Raw genomic sequence first — 8,270 nt, 5'->3', positions numbered from 1 at the left:
TATGTGTTACATTTTACTCGATTGGTTGAAACTATCTAAAGCGTATGCCCTGGTCCTGCTTGTTACTAGTCAAAAGAAGCATTTTAAGGTTTAATGTTAGGCAGGCAGCGCGTTTCTGTCACGGTTCAAACAAATGCAGCCGATCGCCTGGATTACGAGTTTAAAGCACTGGTGTTACAGGGATCCCATCGGCACTATGCGCAGGCGGGGGGCACTTGGCCTGAGCGCTCCTGCCCCGGCCTGGACCCTGGGGGCCCCTCCATGCACTTTGGGGGGGCGGGGGGCATGTTTGTTACGCTACTGGTTTAAAGTCCCTTATAAACCATTTAAATTTTATTATTGGCAAAGATTTTTTTTGTATTTAGTAATTACAGTCATTTTTTAAAATAAAATAGCGAAAAAGTGAAAATCTTTTTGCAGTTACTCTATTAAGCAAAATTAGAAGGTATTCGGATTGAAGATATGATGAAAGACATTACTGATAGCTATACGGAGGACTCAACGAGTTGTTCTAACTCTGGGTGAAAGTGTTAGATAATAGCTGTGCAATGAATCAATACAAGTATTGGTCGCCAGGGAGGGTGCTACTGACGTTCTGTTTAGTGCATGAGATGGGGAGCAAAGTCCTGGTTTGGGTATTTGGTTTGGGTATTATTGAAAATAAGAGGCGCAGTCTACTGCAGAAACAATACAGTGCGGTGTCAATAAATGTGAAATCAGGTCAAGAAGTTCTAGTAGCCTTTTTAATGGGTTTATATTTCCGGGAGAAAATGATAATGATGAATAATAATTTTAATTTTGGGTCCAACACGCATATACCGAATTAACATGATTACAGTTGAAATGAGTATAATATGATGAACAGAAGAGTGATCTAGTTGTGTCACATTTATATGGAATATATTGGATAATATGGATGCTATTCTGATGCTGCTTTTGCTATGACCTTCTGTATTCAACCCCTCCCATCTCGCCCCCCTGCACATCGTCTGTCCCTACAAACTTTGCAGAAACGAACACAAGCTGATGTCATGGGTTTTCACTAAGTGCGTGTGCTTGGAATGAACTTCCTCGTGTTCCTAACTAGCAGTTTTCATGGCCCTCCCGCTGTAGTTCAGTTGCTGGGTCTAGTCGTATTCATTTGTGTGAAGCATTGTTGTAATGTTTCATATTAGTTAGAACATCTCTGGATGGCAGTAAAATGGAAAATGCTGGATTTTGTTTATAAATGGGATAGTATTTGTGAACGTAGAGAGTGGCGTATAAAATTCATATTTCCCAAAAGAGTTGTTACTTGTGATAATGCTACGATGAATCTGAACTTTTGCTAATTTGTAATGCAGGATTTGTGTATAAAACCCCTTGGCTTTGGGGGTGAGACACATTTTCTGCTAGGGATGCTGCTCGATTTCTTTACGATTTCCTGCTCATTTAGGAGTTAGATTATTTCTCATTCTTGCGTAGCCTATATCTTTCTGTATTTGAGCCTTCATGGCATTTATTCGGTATGGCTTGAATTTTGAGATTTTTGTAATAAAAACCTTCAAAGTTTCTGTGATCTAGAAGTGAATTATCTAGTAGTCCCAGTTACTTATGATTATTACTATGCTAAATTGATGTTGGGGAGCAGCCCCGGTCTAGCAGGGGTGAAGGGTGGGCTAGGCCCTCCTTAACATGACCTGTGGCTCACCGAGTCACTGCAGAAGAGGCCATGGAGAAGGCACCTGTTAAATGCTTCCTTCATCTCAATGTCGGAACGTTGTAATGTTTTTTCACTGTTTTTAAAACTAAAATTGGGCGGTGTGTTTTGGGGATAGAGGTGGGAAAGCCACAAATGAACCAGAAAAGCAGCAGAGCCGAGTTAAGGCCCTGGCTTGCCTCTTAGAGCCCACGCACGAGTCAAGCTCTGAAAATGTTTGGTATGTAAAACATACAATAAACATCACATAAAATATGATACAGTCGCTTCAAAATTCAAAAAGTGTATTTCTTCAACATATGGAAGCTTTGACATTAATAGGTCACAATATAGAGCTGCCCTGAGAAGTACTTATTAAAAGTGATAGTTTTTATACATGAGCTTAGAGTCAATCCTGCCCCCAACCTCACATTGGTGACAGTGCCACTAGTGAACCAAGAGGCTGTTGCAGGGATTCTGCTCAGTAACAGAACTATGCTTGGGGCCATAGAACCTTGGCATGTAGGGACTGAGTTACCATACCGCTGCGATATCTATGAGCCAGATTCTGGCTAGCTATATAGTGCTTCACTTTCCTTCCTAACCTTACCAGAGAGACAAGTGAATTTGCACCCCAGAACATAACCCTCTCAACCCTCTCAGGGATCGCAGTTACAGGGCACAACCTTTCGCTCCCTCACTCGTACTTGTCCTCCATAAAATAAATAAAAGACACAAAGAAAGTTTAGAATATTTATTTAAACTATCGTGCTGTAAAATGGAGTATTTATGCTTCAATTAGAAAACAAATGCTTACTAAAAATACTGTTAGCATGGCCAATATACCATGAAAAGCCCTGTCATGTTATAATACAGAGTTGTCTAAACCTCCCTCCCCTTCTACTAAGGCTAAATGATTATATATCAAAGATCTCTGGGATTAGTGGTGGGGCCCGTACCTTAGCATACAGACGCTCTACATCTCAATTGATGCAGTGCTCTTGTCTCTGAATTCTCGCTCCATGCTTTTTTTTTTGGGAACTCTGTGCTCATCTATCTAACAAGACATGTGTGCTCATAAACAACAGCTGCATTCTCGTGTTATGTCTAGGTGCTAGTGCCTAACCAGAGAAAATAACAAGGCATTGTTTGAGCTTGTCTGTGGTGTGCAGACTAAATCCCAGGAAAAGAACAGAACACGAAAACATATGCAGGTTCTGTGTGAAAATACAATGTGGCACAAAGGCAAGTGTGTTATACAGTAATGCGTGCAAAGGAAAATGCAGCCTACAGCTACACAATTAGGCTAACATAGGGAAAACTACAATGGGCCATGCATGAAATACAAAACACCCTTGGTCAGGATAATAGCACAAAAGGGAATACCAAATGGAATATATGTAGTTTGAAGGTAAACATACTCAAAGCATAATTATAAAAATGGCATTCACCGGAAACAAATAGAAGAAAGTGTCAGTTTGGAAAAGCAGTGAAATGATGGTGTTTTGGAGGAATCCATTGTGCTACTCACTAATTCGAAGGCCAAGGACTCCATAAAGGAGTCCGACTGCGTGTGCGATGATTGGTCTACTGCCCAAGCCGCAAGCTCCAAAGAACAAACATGATCTCCGGTCTCAGGCGATGCCAAGATATTTGCTGGGCAACCTGCCTTCGTGTTAGTGAAGCCTACATACTGTGGTCCGTTTGCCGATGCACATGTTTCTCCGTAGGCCAATGGCTCAACCCTCACATTGTAAAGAAGTTGCAAACCCAGGGAACCGTTCTTAAAAAGGGTCGCTAAGGGACTCATCAACAGCCCAAAATCCAAGGCAGTAGGAATCTGCGAAGCCAGTCAAATGTCTAGTGCCCATTCGAAGAGGCACCAGATACAGTGGAACACAGGTTGCATACAGGTAAATCAGGCAGTTTGAAATGTTATAGATGAATCTGGATCCAGCTCTTGTAATAGTAACATTCCAAATATCTGAAACATACGCTCAAAGTAGTGTTGGAGTGGTGCCAGTTCCGGAGAGCCTGCAAAGGGAGCATCCATTGCAGAGAAGCAGGACTAGAATGAGAATGCAACAAATGAGGAATAACAGCAACGGGAATCCTCCGAACCACTAGAAACAAGCATTGGCATAGCCAATAAGTCTCGCCTTTGGGACCATATAAGTGTTTAGCCATGCAACAGTTGCATAACTAAATACTTATAAGGTCCAAAAGCGAGACCTATTGGCTATGCAAAGCGGCCGTGCGGCCGCGAAAGTGAAAGTGATCGCGATCAAACATCAAAGCGGCCGTGCTGCCGTGAAAGTGAAACTAAACGCGGTAAAGCACGGCGCGCGCGCCCGCGCACATGCACTGTACCTCTAGGCTGGCCTGGTAGCACTTTTTGGAGCCCTCTCAATAAGTCTCGCCAGACCAGCGCATGCGCTGGGTCAGGCGAGACCTAAAAATGAAGTGGATAAAAGCCGGAGTTACTCCTAAGATGGTCTGAAATGAAGTAACGTGGCTGGAACCTACAACCTTAAAAAAGTGAGCGAGGCTGGCCGTATTAGAGGCATTAAAGATTGGCTGCACCAATTCTCAGAAATGCAGAGGAAGATCGGTGTTTAACAATGATTGTATTTCACTAAACGTTCTGGCCACCTGCAATTCGAAGGTCTCGCGGGCAGATGTGAGAGCTACTTCTTGTTGGAACAGTATTGCTTTGAGTCTGCTCAGCTTGTTGAAATCTGCCTTCAAAATTGGAATCGAAGCTCACAATGAGCTATCTACTATTCCATGCAGAGGGGGAAACAAGACGTTGTTACAACACGTGACTAACTGGGAAACTGACAAAATATACGGGACTCCAGCCCACATACCACAACAGTCTTGATTGCTTGGCATGAGATAACTCCCATTCGAGAGTACTTTTATGAAAGGGAGAATTACGGTAAATGGGATTCCTTTTAAATAACAAGCTAAATTAGGTGCTGAAATATTACAAGCACCATGGTTCTTAACTTGTTAACAAACAAGTGAAAATCCGACGGTGCAGTTACATTCCTCTCCAGTTATAAAAAGTTCCTTATTCATACATACACAACAATAAGTAACGGGAGTGACCATAATTCATGTATATAGCTGCTCCCAAGGGGTTTTTAAAAAACTATAGGGATATATGTCATGCAAGCTGTGAATTGAAATGTCGAGATGGGCAGTGAAATAACACAGTGTATTAACCACACCGCCGAAGACATTTCATCTATAGTGAATGGGAGTTCTAATTTTCCTAAATGAGTCATTGTGTATGTTGCGTCTTTTATAGCCATCAGTTGTTGTTTACGTGTCAAATTAAAAGATGAAAACAACTCAGTACAATTCAAGTAATGCCAAGGAGCATGCCCATTTTTAAGTGTTTGAAGCGTCCAGCTAAACTGCATAATAGATCTGAGCTGACTGTGCCCATGATATAATGTTGACATGTCACTCGGCACAATATCAATAACAGGTGACACAATTTTGTTCAAATTGTAAATACGAAATGATAACGTATTAATACTATTATCAACAACAGCTAGCACTTTTACCAAATTATCTCAGTCAATTGTCTTAAACGTGCTACAGCTTCCATTTGTGATAGTATCCAAATTTTATTATAAGTAGCATAAATAAATCTTTCAGAATGTGAGGATTTTGGCCTTAAAAGAAAATCTTATAAATTCATGTCTTCAGAAAGGAGAAATAGATGTTGTTTCACTGCAGACAGTGTGAAATGTTCCAGCCATTGTTGACACAATGTTCCCACTGAATAGGTGGTAATAATACCAGAATGTGTTTATTGTGGATATCGGGGATAAGGTCTACTTGATTTAAACCTGAGTGTGGAGTGAGGAAAACGAGTAGGACACCCATTCGTATCCACTGGCCACAATACCCACCCGCCAGGACTCGAAAATGAGGAGTAAATCTACCATTCTGCACCATGCTATTTAATTGTTTTTCCGTGTAATTTGTTAAACTCTGTCAGTTATCAAAGCGGCCACCAAAGGAATAGTCGAGGCATTCATTTCTTTAATTTTTGCTAATCTCAGACAGGTAGTCTGTTGGATTGTATCATTCAAAAATACTGTGTGGGAATCAAACATGTTTGGAATAAGGTCTTTGTTCCTTGAACTTGCCAGGATTTTGTTCCCCGTATGGATTTAAAATCGATGGTGCCCTTCCAATAATCATAACCTTTAAGTGCTAATTAATTGACAAACATAGTTGTATACATAAGCTTAGTTCGAGTAACCATATATTCTTTGGGTGGAGTCAGAGCCAATTTGAAGTAATATGATGTGGGGTCTGAAGTGTCCTTTCCTGTGAAATATGTATATTTTCTTTTTGCTTTCTGGAACTCCCTTGTGGGGGAGTTGGACAATGTTTCCACTGTGTATAATTAAAATGGGGACGCTGTCCACTTGTTCTGTGCAGAAAATGATGTTCATGATGATGGTAGCAGTATATCTTAGCGTCATTAGCAGAGTTAAGATATAGGCTTTTTGATTAAAAAACAGTACAATACTCTTATTCAGAAAGCATAACATTTACAGTATCAACATCTTAATCATCCAAATGTAACCCTGGTACTATTACTTCACCCATAGAAACTTTTAACACATATGGTATCTGCAAGATCTCCATAGGACCAAATTTATCGAATTAAACTGTCTCCCCAACAGTTCCATTAGTCAATGGAATGGCTGAAATGTTGACAAGTGGCAAGTCTTGTTTCAGTTTATGTGATGAAGAATGGGGGACAAACACCCCGTCGACCAGTTCTGTAGCAGAACGCTCCGAGGGGTTATGGCCATTATTTAGAAGGAAAACACCAGTGATTAACCCAATCCACAGGAATAGAAATACCAAGAAAAGTATGATCTAGACATATATCCAAGAAGGAAATAGATAAGGGCATTTTAACCAAGAAATAAAAACACAAATCTGTGCTGGAGGCTTGTACAAAATAGAAAAAATGTTTGAAGAAAAAGCTTTTTGCCCAGAGGTGCTCAACTGGAAAAGAGGAGGCTATGACTCAGTAGGAGGGCTTGCAAAATCCAACTCAGAATGATCTGCCAATGTTGGAACATTATAAATGACATCCATTGTAGAAGACAGGATAGCAGAAGCAGCCAGTGTGTCATGTAAATTGTCGACGGAGTTGTCAGCCTCCCCCTTCAGCCAGGGAGTATCAGCATTGGTGGCGCTTAAAGGCTGCAAGTTGAAGTCTTATATAAAAGAACGACTGCTCCATGTCATACTATGGAGAATCGCCACATGACATGTTCAATAGAGACAAAGCGTTTGTCCTTATATCCTGGAAGTGGTGGCAAAATCACAGTTTGTGTTCCTTGAACGCCAAGAACATGGAACAGGCGCACAGTACGTTGGGCCGAATTTCTTCTTGATTGGCACCTTTTCACGAACCAGATCTTCAATCTTTGCAAGCCAGCCGGAAACCGGAATTGGATCCACAGCACTGGAAGAGTGAGACTCAGGCAAGTGTTTGCGAGATTGAGTTTCACAAAACTTTTGTAAGTCCTGTAAGAGAGCACAATGGTTACCTACATCTGGACCATCAAGGTCTGGAACAAACATCTTGATGCCAAAAAGCATTTTGTACAAGGTTGGCCACCAAGAGATCTTATAGGGAGGATATTTAATGCTCGTTGAACCCCATAAAGATGGTTTAACCAACCATGTCCTGCACCTGATACTCTAGCCGTTAAAGACTGCTTTAAGTCACAGTTCATTCTCTCCACAACAGAATTACCCCCAGGTCTTTAAGGAGAAGAGAAATGCACTAGCACACCCATGGACTTCATCGAGTCACAGTACGCGTTAGAACCGAAAGCCGGACCTTGGTCCGAGTGCAATGTGCAACAGGCATATGTCCCAATAAATACTTGCAAGTCTTTAATAACAGTTTGAGCGCCAGCCTAGCACTGTGGCCAACCCCAGAGAAAGCTAGAGAAAGAATGAACTGTAGCCAAAATATATTTGAACGCAGTATCTGAAATCAGTGGACCACAATGATCTAAGTAAATGGAACCAAAAGGCTGGCTGGAAATAAAATATGTGTTTGTGGTGGAGGAGGCACAGTAGAACTTTTGATTTGCTGACAAAGGTCACAAGTTAAACATATTTTCTGGTTTGTGGGTACAAGCCTTGCCACCAATAGCATTGCTGTAAGAGCGAAATAGTGGATGCCACTCCAGCATGAGCAGAAGCTACGCATCCATGTGCGGCCACAATTAGATCATGTATGCAGTCTGCATTGAGAATCAGACGATCTCCAACATCAGTAATAGTCACAAAAGGAACATTATGATCATGGAAGTGATAAGAATAATTGGAAGGAAAGCGCTTCGGCAAAGAGGTGCCGCTTTTAAGCGCATTCATGACAGTCAAGATATAATTATCAATTTTTTGGATTAGAGTATCACTGAGTTGATTAATGTGTTGTACAATGGAGTGGCATGGAGTAGAATGCGGTAAAGTATGGGAGATTGCAGTGGGATAGACTGTTGTATATTTGAGTGGCATAGAATAGTATATA

General features: G+C 41.2%; 1 long non-coding RNA gene across 1 annotated transcript in view; it reads left to right on the top strand.

The window, feature by feature from the left end:
• The first annotated feature begins 26 nt into the window (after positions 1-26).
• LOC146810570 (uncharacterized) overlaps positions 27-8,270 on the top strand; it is a 51,759-nt gene continuing 43,515 nt past the window's right edge. Inside the window, exon 1 of the long non-coding RNA XR_014966612.1 lies at positions 27-88. This is a non-coding gene — a long non-coding RNA (uncharacterized LOC146810570). The remainder of the gene's footprint in view (positions 89-8,270) is intronic.

This window comes from Triturus cristatus, chromosome 7 (assembly GCF_964204655.1).
Source record: "Triturus cristatus chromosome 7, aTriCri1.1, whole genome shotgun sequence".
Taxonomy (NCBI): Eukaryota; Metazoa; Chordata; class Amphibia; order Caudata; family Salamandridae; genus Triturus; species Triturus cristatus.
Note: the sequence above shows the minus strand (reverse complement) of the source record. Positions and strands in the feature narration are given on the sequence as shown.